The sequence below is a fragment of the Papio anubis genome, chromosome 3 (genome assembly GCF_008728515.1).
Source record: "Papio anubis isolate 15944 chromosome 3, Panubis1.0, whole genome shotgun sequence".
NCBI classification, from domain to species: Eukaryota; Metazoa; Chordata; class Mammalia; order Primates; family Cercopithecidae; genus Papio; species Papio anubis.
Window position 1 is genome coordinate 105,707,188 of NC_044978.1, and position 13,814 is coordinate 105,721,001.

Sequence of the window (13,814 nt, forward strand, 5' to 3'; positions counted from 1 at the left end):
GTGTGTGTGTGTGTGTGTGTGTGTGTGTGTGCATGCGTGCGTGTGTGTTCAATTAAGAAATGGAAATGTTTTGTTTACCCAGTCAGCATTTTGTGGCGCTGTTAGGTGTTTAGTTCTTTAGGGAGGAGTAATACAGATTGAAGAAGCCACAGTCTCTGTTCTCTAGCAATTCATACTATAGTGTAGCTTTCAGCAAAATAGAGAAATGTACAGAGAGGTATAGGAGTGTCAGGGAAGATAAGATTGGTTTTGTCTGTGGTGGAGTAGGTTTGGTAGTATTAGGGAGAACTTTGTGAAATTAGTCATGCTTGGATGTCAGAATGTATTTCCCAGATGGGAAGGAAACAATAAAAGATATTAAAGGTGGTAGTATTGTAGGCAAACCTGTAGAGAACAACCCATGATTGTTTAGATATGTAGAACATTTGAAGATGAGATATGCCAGTTCTTCAAAAACCAGGGGAAAAAAGTGACAGCCAGTAATTATTGAGAGAGCATGATAGAATGATCGTCCAGTGAAATTTAAGCAATTGATTAAAAATTTGTTTTTCCTGTCCAAGCAGTCAAGTGTGGCATTCAAGTATGAACTTTAATTGTTCTTGTGGTACAAAAACCTCACTAATTGGGCAAATACAAATGGACACTCACTCCAAAAATACAGTGAGTTTCATTGCTTTAGTATTTTTTAAGTCCCTGAACAAAATGTAATGCTTTTATCAGTGAATAGCTTTCACTAATTTGTTTTCATTTTATATCATAGCATATCTTATTTTAATCAATAGTGATTTGGTAAAGTAGAGCTCAACTTTAATTTTATGCTATTGACTTTCTGCCCTGTATCTCATTCTTTATCCATTTGGGGACAAAATTTTAGAATAGATAATGGATTTTGTCACTGTTTATCATATATATAGTTACTTAACCTCCTGATTGCATACTACCACTAATAGCATAAATAAATACTAAATATAATAATAACTAACTAATACAAAGAGCTTTGTGTAAAGCTGTGTGTAAAGCTCTTTGTATGGTAAGTAAAACTAGTAACTAAAACTAAAGAGCTTTGTGTAAAGCTCTTTGTAAGGTAACTCAAACTAGTAACTAAAACTAAAGAGCTTTGTGTAAAGCTCTTTGTATGGTAACTAAAGCTAGTAACTTAAACAAAAGAGCTTTGTGTAAAGCTCTTTGTATGATAACTAAAACTAGTAACTAAAACTAAAGAGCTTTATGTAAAGCTCTTTGTATGGTAACTAAAACTAGTAACTAAAACTAAAGAGCTTTGTGTAAAGCTCTTTAAATAGACCTATTGGAACATTCAGAAATGGATATGGCCAGTTACAAAACCATTAGAAAATATTAAATATCTAAAGAAAATACTTTGAAGGACAATACTATTTTTTTGGGTGTAAAAAGTCTGTCTTATTACTTGTTTACTAAAATAAAAACATATGGTAATTTAAAGAAAATAAAAACTCAAATACCTCTATACATCTTTGATTTAAATAAACTTATGCTTTTGTATATTTCTTTCTATTTTTTAAAATCCAAATTTATTTAGATTACTGCAAATAAATAGATTACAGTATTTGTGTCTGTATACACAAATAAGGGTGTGCGTGTGTGTGTGTGTATGATTAGATGTGCTAAGGTGCTTCTCAGTTTGTTTTCTATGCCTGTTATCTAATGGCAAAAGTGATAAGACTCATCCCAGTATCTTAGCTAGAAGAGCCTATGGCAAGAAATAAGGATATTTCTTGGAAATAGCAAAACTTATATTAAAAATGTTATATTCTTTTAATTAGAAAAAAAATCTTGACTATCAAATCCATCAATTTTCCCAGTAAACCTTATAATAAACTAGATAGTATAGGAAGATATGTCATCTGTGTCCTAAATTTCCTCTACATACCATAGTTCTGCTGTGAGACCTCAGGCATTGTGGGAAATAATAAACTTGGCAACCAACAAGAAATATTCAAATAGTTCTACAACTGTAACCATAACACAGAGTATTTATTTTTTCTCATCATGAAATTAAATATTTTTTTCTTTTTTTTCAGAAATGTTTAATTTGATAAATCGGAGGAAAAAACCATGGATTTTTAGCAATTGAAGAGCAAATTAAGGTAATCAGTAGATTATTATTGCCAACCATATAATTTCAAAATTTATTTTAAAATATTTACGTTCAAGTTAGTATATTATTTTATGAGTCTTTACCATATTGAAACGTCAGCATATTTGTAATGTGTTACTAAAATGGAATCTTACATATTTTTGGAAAACAAATTGCCATTTCTTGTTATACATTTTCCAAAAATCATATTTCTTGTGAACAAATTATAAGTGATCTAATTAAAAATATTGCTGTTGTGAGGAAATATACTCTAGCTATATGAAAAATAAATGAGCTAAAAATAATAGTTTTAGTAGGTCTCCACCTTTTTGGAAAGGCACATATGTTTTATTACTTTCTTAACTAATGCAGAATAACCATACTGAGTTTTTTTTCAGTTGCTGCATGTACACTAACACAATGTGATAAAGTCATTTTTGTTTAATTCATTCCGTTTTCAATTACATATTCATAATGTTGAATATAGATATTAGGTAATAAAATATATTCATTTGGTAGCAACCAGATGTTTAATATTAAGCAAATTACTTTCAAAAATTATGTTGTTAATTATCAGAAATATGTTTATGAAGTCCAGCATAAAATATTTCAAACGGTGTAACTTTATGTCAATATCCATATTTACATTTTCCCCAGAAAATCATAGAAGGCAAAACAGGCCGGCATATTAATCAATCAACAGTACAATGAGAATTTCCTCTTTTCTTGAAGTTACTAAAAGTAATTTTTATAAAGTTACTTTGTAAAGTTTAGCGTGTACATTATTATAAATACATAGCCTAAAATTTGAAATATCAACTTGCTTATTGTTCTTCATATTAAAATCATTTAAGTTCATTTCATTTTGATATCAACTTTCCTATTGTTCTTCATATTAAAATGATTTAAGTTCATTTTATTTTGAATTATTGACATAATTGATATGTACTTTAATTGCTATCATCTATTTTCAAATATTCCGTACTTTTTTCTGAACTCTAAGAGTAATGCATGACTTTAAATTGTAAAACTATTGCACCTGCCTTTGTATGCACTACATTTTCCAGTTGATGTTTTGTCTTTTAAGTATTTTTGCCTTACTTTGTCACTGTTTTCTTCCCCGTATTTATTTCTATATGCAAGCAATGTTGTTCCTCTTTCACAGAAGAGATATGATTGAATTTCTTTCATTTGGAATTTCTTGTCAGTGTTTTCTTCTTCACACTCAATCACATTTGCGAACAATTAATATTATTTCCTTCTTTCAGAATAGATGTGATTGACTGTCTTTCATTCGTATTTATTAGCTTATTTATACATTAACAACTAAATTTGGCAGACATTCTTTTACTATGTTGGATATGTAATAGTTTATTTAGTACTTAACGCTGGTGAAATAAATCAATATATAAAACACACTCAGGCAATCATCCTTTTTAAAAAAAAATAATGCAAGCAAACTTAGATATGTTTGCTGTGGACATATTAAAAACTGGTGAAAAAGATGAAGCACTGCAGATACTAGTGTGCACATTTTGAAGGAGTTCCTGACAGACTGCTAAAGAAAGAAAGGTGGGAGCAGTTCACTTCTGCTGGAGGCTCCGAAACTTTCAGAGAAGCTGTGAAATTCACGGAGGAGTTGTTGTGACAGGGAAGGTGAGGTTATACATTCCAGGCCCACACACTAGTTTGTGAAAGAGCAAGGGATGGCCATTGAAAGATTGCTGCTTCCATTGCAGCTGAAAGATTGCATATGTGGTAAGACAGGGTTAGGAGAGGAGTCAGGTGAAGTAGACCTGGAACAGTCCGTGAAGTATCATGTTTGCCTTACAAAAGCTTAATTTTCTATCCTAGATGCCCCCAGAGTGTTCAAAAGTATTCAGGGGGATGTCGGAATAAAATTTCAGAACATCTCCTCATGTTTATTTTCTTTATGAAAAATCAGACAGCATTACGACTTAATAATATTTAATTTAATGACTGTCACAGGTCCCAACTATGAAGTTTCTGGACAAATCATAGGGATTGTTGCCATGTTAAATGTTTGGCAGGTTTGTTTTCTAATATTTTAATTGAGATCTAATTCATATACTATAAATTCACCATTTCAAAGTATACAATTCCCTACTTTTTTGTTTTTTTCTTTTACTGTATTCACAGTTGTGCAGCTATCACTGCTCTCTAATTTCACAATATTTTTATTTCCCCAAAAGGAAACCTTGTATCCATTAGCAGTTACTTTTCATTCCACTCTTGCCCCACCGTCTGACAACCACTAATGTACTTTCACTGAGAGTCTACCATATAAAAAAATCATATGTTTGGCCTTTCCTGTCTGTCTTTTTCAGTTAGCATAATATTTGCAAGTTTCACCCTTATTGTACAGGAATCATTACTTCATTTCTTTTATGGCTGAATAATATTCCATTATATGGATATACACCACATTTTGTTTATCCATTTTTTAGTTGATGGAAAGGCCCAGGGTCTTAGGTGGAGTGGCCTAGTGTGTTCTACAAACAGCAATGAAGCCAGGGCAGCTGGAGAGCAAAGAAGGTTGAAGATGGATCAGGTCTCCAGTTGCTGTCTGCGACAACAGTGGAGCAAGGAAAGAAAAAAGGAGGGTGATGTAATTATCCACGCAGAAGAGGATTGTGATTTGGATAAAGGTAGTAGCCTAAGAGGTGTTTAGAAGTGGTCAGACAAAATATACTGATGGATGTGTAATGTGTGAGATAGAGAATTAAAGAATTACTCCAAGGATTTGTGTGTTAAATACATTCAAAGAGGTCATTTCCTGTGCAAAATGGACCTTCTCCAGCATGTCTTTCCTTTGGAGGCTCAAAAAACTGTAGCGTATTTTACAAAAACTTACGTAGTCCTTAAGATATGCATTGTTCTATTCTAAATACTGTGTGGTAGATCATATTGTTAACTCAATTATGCAGGTGAGGAAAGTGAAGCAAAGAAAGGATAAACACTATGCCAAGGTCCTCTATTTGTATACTTTGAAATGGTGAATTTATGGTATATGAATTAGATCTCAATTAAAATATTAGAAAACAAACTTGCCAAACATTTAACATGGCAACAATCCCTATGATTTGTCCAGAAACTTCATATTTGGGACCTGTGACAGTCATTAAATTAAATGTTGGCTCAAGATCATAATGCTAATCTGTTATAAAAAATAACTTATCGAGAAGATGTTCTAATTCTATTCCTTTTATCTAGTCTGAGCTATCTGAAACATCAAGATAATAAACATCAATCTGAATGCCCCCAGAGTGTTCAAAAGTATTCAAGTGGCTACTCATTGGGATTTTGATGGTGGTGGTTGTTTGAAAGGATATTTTACTGTACTCACGTTGAATGAATTTGGTTAAGTGCATCTACGGAATTCTATGATTTTTAACTAAACTAGTCTTCACATCTAGAAAATTGCTTTTATGTAGCCCTAACGTCAAAATTGGAAAAATGAAGATTATTTTATTAATACATGACCAAGGCAACAATAAGAAAATGGCAGCTGATATTTCCCCTAATATTAGTTGATGGACTTTTTGAAATGTTTAAGCTCTTATGAATAACGTTGCTTTGGAGATTTCTGTACAAGTTTTTGTGTAGGTGTATGTATTTATTTCTCTTGGATATATACCTAGGGTTGAATGTCCTGGGCCTTTCTACTGATCAGTCTCCCCAGTTATTCACATGGCTTGTTTCCTAGACTTCAGGTATTCTCTTCTCATGGCAGCCTTCCCTGCACATTCCCATTTAAAATGGAAACTGTTTGGGAGTACCCTCTCCCCATCTCCTGCCTTATTTTTTCTCCAGAGCATATATTACCACATTACACAAAATTTGTTTATTGCCTCCTTCCATTATTTTATGAATTCTAAATATTTCCTCTTTATAGCATCCTTTTAATTTCTGTTTTTGTGTCTTTTATATTGAACCATTGGCTTAGCTCATGGATTTGTATATTAGAAAGATAACTCTGGAAGCAGCATGCATGATCATGTGACTGGAGGCAGGTGGATTACCCAGGAAATATTTGTAATAACTCAGGTGAGGTATGAGAAAGATCCAGTTTAACACAACAACAATGGGGATGGACAGGGAGTAACACTTTTAAGACTATTTAGAAGGCTCACTGATAGATCTTAGTGACTGATTGCATTTGAGTAGTGAGAGAAAAGTTGAAATCAGGAATCAGTCTCAGGTTTGAAAGTGGCAACATTGTTTGTGGTGGGGCCATTTATTGAGCAGTGTAGGGAGCAGAATTCTTTGCTTATTTGCTTTTATACGCTTTTTATACAGTAACGATGTAATGTCTTCACAGAAATAGTAATGTCTGTTTTTTTCCAGAAATAATATCCAGAACTAGATGTTAATTTTCATCTCTGGGTAGGAGTGATTTCTATAAATTTAACACTTTAAACTGAAGGCCTTTAATTGTCTCATTTTTTTACCCCCTTTTTTGTAGAAATTTAAAAAGGAAGTTTTGGTTTGCTATGAGATTATGTTTTCTAATTAATTTCAAAACCACAGTCAGAATGTGCAGGATGTAAAAACTGGCTATGGGCAGGGTAAAAGCACATTAATTATTCAGACAGGCATTCCTGCTTATTCCACTCTTGGAGATATCGTGGCTGTCAGAATCTGTCAGCTGTACATAGTTAGTGCCCTTCAGAATTTACAGGCATAAATGGTGACCTTTAGAAATCTGCATAAAGATAAGTCTGGTATTCGAATGATAGCTGCCAGTCAGTTGAGCAAAGCAAAAGTTGTCAGCTACTACTTAATCCACAGAGCGGGCTGTGAAGCCATGAACAGCAAATGGAGTGTATACAAAACAACAATAATACTTTTTTTTTCCCCACCAAAACAAAAATAAAATTCATTTTTAACAGAATTTTACAAAAGGTTATAACCAATTTCTTGGATCAGTATTTTTGGTGTGTATAGCTTTTCTTACTAAATCTGTTAAAACTTACATTAAATTTAACAATAATAACTAATTTTAAAATTTAGTTATTTTAAAATAAATGTTTATTATTAAATTTTTATGTTATAAAGTGAGTACATACTCATCGTTATGTTAACTCTGTTTTTTCTTATTTTTACGGCTAAACCCTGAACTAGCAGTAGAGTAGCCCAGTCAAAATTTTGTATTCTGATCCTTGTCTTGACCAGATATTATTTATCTTAAAGTGTCCACTGCTGTGTCTAACCCACAGCATTGAACAAATATTATGATGGTCCAAAAAAGGCTGCTTATTTCTACCTGAATCAGGGATGCTATGTTGAATAGAGTGAGGTCTGTTCTGAGCTATAAATATTTATAGATTGGTGTTTTGTGTCATAAACAGTGCATTATTAGCTATTGACTTTTCGTTTTCTTGCGGGAGGGAGATTTGTTCATTGTTCTCTTTCAGTTGACAATATACATTTAAATTTTTTGACAACATACATTTAAAATTACTTATTGTAAATATTTGATGAATTAACAAATATAGATACCTATACAACCACAACTGTTGCCTTTCCATCTATATTTATGCATATAGTTTTTTTGTTTGTATGCTTTGTTTTCTGTTGAAAATTCTATGAAATGGAAAACCTGTATAGAATTGTGTAATTTTCACATTTAGGATACAAAGCAGTTTTGTCATCTAAAAATTTCCTAGTGCTGCTTCTGTGTAGTCAAACACTCTGCCTCTGCCCCTAAATTCCCAGCAACCACGGTCTGTTCTCCATTCCTATGTACCATACAGTGTGTAGCCTTGTGAGATTGACTTCTTTTTCTCAGCATAATACCTTTGAGGTTCATCCTTGTTGTTGAGTGCCCCAATAATTCATTCCTGTTTTTATTGCTGAATGGTATTTTATTGTATAGATGTATCGCAGTTCATTTATCTACCTATTGAAAAACACTTGAGTTATTTCTAATTTGTAGTGATAATAAAAGATTGTGTTCGTTCGTTGGTACTGCTATAAAATAATGCTAGAGGCAAGGCAATTTATAAGGAGAAAAAGATTTATTGTGGCTCATAGTTCTCTAGACTGCACGGGAAGCATGGTACCAGCATCTGTTCTTGTTGGGGGCCTCAGGGAGCTTACAATCATGGCAGAAGGCAAAGAGGGCCCGATGTAGCTCATGGCCAGAGAGAAAGCAAGAGACAGAGGTGGGGATGGTGTCACACTCTTTTAAAAAACCAGATCTCACGTGAACTCAGCGTGAGGACTCACTCCTTATCAAGAAGGGTACTAAGCCGTTCATGAGGGATTCACCTCCATGACCCAATCACCTCATACCAGGCTACACCTCTGACATTAGGGATTACATTTCAACATGATGTTTGAGGGGACAAACATCCAAACCATATCAAAGTTGTTATGAACATTCATTTGCAACGTGTGTGAGTCTGCATGCATGTGTGTAAGTTTTCATCACTCTAGGTTAAATACCCAAGTGTGGGATTGCTGGTCATATAGTAAGTTTATCTATTGATTTTTTTTATTATTATTTCTACATTTCGTTTCTGTTACCTATTTTGTTCTAGTTTCTATTTATTTCTATTTATGGTGCCATTTTTATTATATAAATTGTTGGTATGCAGAAACTTTTATCTTCTTCAAACGCTGGATTTTGTCAATTTTTTTTTAACTCTAGTATGACTATGGCAAGACCTGCTTTTATTGATGTTTAGATTTAGGTAAGACAATAATCCAACTGCAAATGCTACTTTTTTTTTTTTTTTTTTTTTTTTTTTGAGATGGAGTCTTGCTCTGTCACCCAGGCTGGAGTGCAGTGGCGCGATCTCGGCTCACTGCAAGCTCCGCCTCCCGGGTTCACTCCATTCTCCTGCCTCAGCATCCGGAGTAGCTGGGACTACAGGCGCCCGCCACCTTGCCCGGTTAATTTTTTTTGTATTTTTTAGTAGAGATGGGGTTTCACCGTGTTAGCCAGGATGGTCTCGATCTCCTGACCTCGTGTTTCACCCTCCTTGGCCTCCCAAAGTGCTGGGATTACAGGCTTGAGCCACCGCACCTGGCCAAAATGCTACTTTTATGATATTTTCCTTCCTTGATATTTTTGTCTTTTTTCTATGAATTTTGTCTTGTTTCCTATGGTAGATGATGCCAAAACGATTGACCATAGAAATAAGGCTTAACTGTTTTCCGTAGTGGATGAATATTCAGCTGTTTTATTCTAATTAAAGCTCATGTCAAGTGCCCTTCAGAATTTACGTTGATAAATGGTTTTCTTTTTACGTACAAAAGTCTCATGCGTGGGCGTGGTGGCTCACTCCTGTAATCCCAGCACTTTGGGAGGCTGAGGCGGGCGGATCAGGAGCTTAGGAGATCGACACCATCCTGGCCAACATGGTGAAACCCCTTCTCTACTAAGAATACAAAAATTCGTCAGACGTGGTGGCGGGCGCCTGTAGTCCCAGCTACTTGGTAGGCTGAGGCAGGAGAATAGCTTGAACCCGGGAGGCGGAGGTTGCAGTGAGCCCAGATCTCGCCTCCGCACTCCAGACTGGCCACAGAGCAAAACTCCGTCTCAGAAAAAAAAAAAAAAAAAAAAAAAGAGAGAGAAAGAAAGAAAAGAGTCTCATGAGAAAATATTTACAAATGTATTCTAACATATTTGGTCATCTAGTATACAAAACCTCTCTGATTAAATACACCAAATTATGAAACAATGGAAATACAACAAAACATGATTCTGACATTGGATATTAGGTATAGGAACCCAATAAACACTAAAAATCCTCATAAAATTATTAAATATAGCTGGCTATATCCCTTATATGTGACAGCAAAGTTTCTCTATGTATCTAAGAGCCAATGAGTTATACACAATTTTCAAATGTGGTTCCTATTGGGAAGAACCCTGAATAAGATTCTCTCCATTCTAAGCCTGGTTTTGCCATTAACTTGCTCTGAGACCCAGGGCACACCACACGATCTCCCTGGATTGTAGTATTCTCACTTGTCCAATTAGCAAGAACAGCACTCTATTACTCACAAATAACCTCCGTGATCTAAAAAAATAAGATGTTGCAATTCTGTGATGAGCCTGGGTCATTGAGAAGAAAAAGTTAGTTGGCCTCTGTGTTTTGTATACTCTTGTGAGAAGTCAAAGATATGTACATTTTTAAAGACCTTAAAAAATACTTAAAGAAAAAGTTTTAGTGTTTGACAGAAATGCACTAAGTAATCCAGTAGCTTAAGTATTATAGAATCATTAATTTTCGTATTGATTTTCAAAAGCTTATTATTTTAAAAAAATTTAGATTAAGCAAGTACATGAGTAAATGTAAATTCATATCCTCATTTTTTAGTATAATGGAATTTTATTGAGCATTACATTTTTAATTTTTTTTCAGAATTTAAAATGTCAGTAATAATTTAGAGCCTTTACTTAATTATGAAACACAGGCTTTATTATAAATTTTCAATTTTTTTTCAGGGTGAATATACATTTTTAAAATTTTCAAGCTTATATGCTTACAAGAAAAGGAAACATTAAACATATCACTTTTACTTATATTGGTGTAATGCAGAACATTAAGTACCATCTTTCAAATGCTAATTAATGTCATCATAACCCTTGAAGAGGAATGAAGAATAAAATATGTTAATTTGAATTTACTTTAAAATAAATCATTTATTTAGTGCATATTGTATTAGCGTCTGGTGTGCATAAGACCTCGGCTGTGTTCTGGAGTAATAATGTCATACCATCTGGAGAAAACTGGAAGTCTAGTTGGGGATACAGAAACATGTACTGCTAGCTGTATGATAATATGACAAGTACTCTAATAGGAACATGAGGAATAGAGAGTAATTAATTCTTAATAAAATTCTTTGTGAAAACTTTGCAGATTTCATAGCATATGAAAAGGATCTTATTAGTGGAGAACAGAGAATGGGCTTTCTAAGAGTATGGTCATGATAAGACCATATTATTTATCATAAAATAATGAATAATCTGTTTTGGAGAAAATATAATTTTCCTGAGTGATAGAGTATTGGATTAGGAAGCAAACAAGAGGAAATTTAAGGACATATTAGGAGAACTCTTTTTATATTATTATGTATTTAGTAGAGACCTAAGTATACAGGTATTATTGTGATATTGTTTTATTAAATAATAAGATCTCTAAAGAGTGTAAGACATACATTAAAGATGGGATTAAATGATCAGATAAAAATCTGAAATGGATGGCTGGATTGGATAGCCATTCATTGTTAGTATTCTTTGAACGGATAGTATTTTTGAACAGATAGTATTCTTCGCACTGTTCCCAAAATGCAGTGCCCTAAGCACTGATGAAAAGTTCAAATGACAAACTCCCCTCACTGAACTTTTACACAAACCATTGAATACCGAACTTTTTCTTCTTTAAAACAGCACAAATTTTATACTTAAATATATATTTAAAAAATTACGTATCTTCCCTATCCATCCAGTATACAATACATGTAGTTTTTCCTTGATTTCTAAAATGTGTTTGTGGAAGAGAATTTAATTGCTTTAAGAAAAGAAATAAAGAAATTGGATTGCTTGGTTTAGTTTACTGCTGTCTTCAGTGTTCTGAGAACAATAATGCAATTAGCTAAAATGTTTATTCACAAAATTTAATTCCTGGGGAGTATATTCTCAAATTGCCTCTTACAAGCATAATGGAAGCAAGCAGTTGTTTGCTGACTTTGTTACCAAAATTCTGAATGGCTAGATTTTTATAAAACTTGGGTATAATATATGTATAATCTTATAAACTCTCCATTTTAAAATTAAATGAAGAAACTAAATTTTATACATACTTTTGTTAATTGTGTTTCAGTGTTCTCAGCCACAACTGAAAAAATCTTCAGTGTTATTAATTATTCCACAAATAAAAATTTTAATAGATTATGTTTCATTTCAATTTAATTTCATATCTGATTAAATACACTGAACTAATAGTATTTTTGGATTGTCAGTTCCAGGACAATCTAGTGATAAGGTGGTTGAAAATGTAAGTGTGATATTTTTTCTGGACATAGTATAAATATTCAAGAAAAATGAATGCTTCTTCTTATTACACTAGTATCAGTCAATATTGCAGCAGTAATTCCCTATGATACCACCTCTGAAAATAATTGCTCATAGGATAAGAACAGAGGAAATGTATTATAAAAACCTTTCCTGTATATATAGCTTATATGGCTTCTGAAAAGCACATTGTGCTAATGCTAATTGACAAACAAGGAATAATGAATGAATGAAGTCATCCACCAAACTAACCAGGGTGTTTTGTTGTTTAAGACCACAATTTATTCACAAAACTTATACAGATAATTTCTATTAACTTTGCTTTACTGTTATTGTTATTTCAGGTGCTTTCTCTCTCAGCTGGTCTATTTTCTAGCTTTAGTTAAAACATACTCACTATTATATGTTAATTTTACACAACAAATATAATAAAAATATGAAGGTTTTAATAGGTAATGACCTATTCTGGATTTGTTTGATAAAATATTATAACAAATTAAAGCTTTCGCTAAAAAAATAGCCAATTGTAACTCATTTGAAAGAGACCAGAAAATGATAATGTATCAGAAAATGATATCTGAAAATGTTTTAACTGGCATGGACTTCAATAAAATACCAGGGAACAAATTTAATATAAAACAAATTGGAAAACTTTGATATGGATGGGAATAGCTGAAGTGTTAATGTAGAAAGAGGAGCACATAGATTTATTATCCCACCTGTTGAGAGCACATTGAGCTAATGCTGATTGACAAACAAGGAATAATGAATGAATGGAGTCTCTACCAAACTAACCAGGGTGTTTTGTTGTTGTGAGACCATAAGTTTGGAAAAACATACCTGAATTGAGATCATATTCATATTGCATTTACTGTAGCCTATTTTAGCTAAGGAGGGAAAGGATTTATTTGTAAAGCGCTACCTACAGTGTGCTTTTCACCCAAGTGCTTGACAGATTTCCTATACATACATGTCATCTGGTGACAACATCCTTTTAGCTTTAGCTGTAGCAGAAAGTGAACTTTTAACAAAGTTTAAAATTAATGAAAAACCATTAGATTTTTCTCATTATTTATATTTAATATATTTAGAATGCAAACTAAATTATAATGTTGGACCATTTCTGTCATTAATGATGATAAAGTTTTTCATTTAAAAAAAGACGTTATTTACTTTTTTGATAATGCCATAGATCAGCCCAAATTGAGTATTTAAAAAATAAAACTTTTATAGGAATATACCTATCAAATTACATAATCACATTTGTGATGTTAATCCCTAAGGAGAGAGTCTTATCTGCTTTATATTGGCTGAATGATGGCCAACTTGATTCAGTTGAACTGAGGTGTTGGGCATTGTTTTATTTTAAGGACTTTGATCTCTAACAACGTATTGTACAGTGTAGGTCAAAATGATGAGTAACCAACACAATTTTGACTTTCCCAATCACTGTCTTTTTTGTTGCATCAAAGCTTTTATCATCCAGGAGGGAAATCTTTGTCATTGTTATTACTGTATAAAGTAGTAACTATAAATTTACTATAAATCTACCTTTTTTCCAGCAAATGTATTCATTTATAATTCAACACCAATAGTATGTATTTTTATAGTACTTTGGCCTTTTTGAAACTTCTCACATGTAAATGC

The 13,814-nt window shown here is 32.9% G+C and overlaps 1 protein-coding gene across 29 annotated transcripts in view; it reads left to right on the top strand.

Moving 5' to 3' along the window:
- Positions 1 to 13,814, top strand: part of ADGRL3 (adhesion G protein-coupled receptor L3) — an 864,507-nt gene that overhangs the window by 174,244 nt on the left and 676,449 nt on the right. For 25 of the 29 annotated variants that reach the window (XM_021939122.2, XM_031664067.1, XM_021939135.2 and 22 more), the window contains one exon: positions 2,061 to 2,126. The exons of the other annotated variants lie outside the window; for them this stretch is intronic. The gene's annotated coding sequence lies outside the window, so the exon portion shown is untranslated. The remainder of the gene's footprint in view (positions 1 to 2,060; positions 2,127 to 13,814) is intronic. 29 annotated transcript variants of the gene reach the window in all.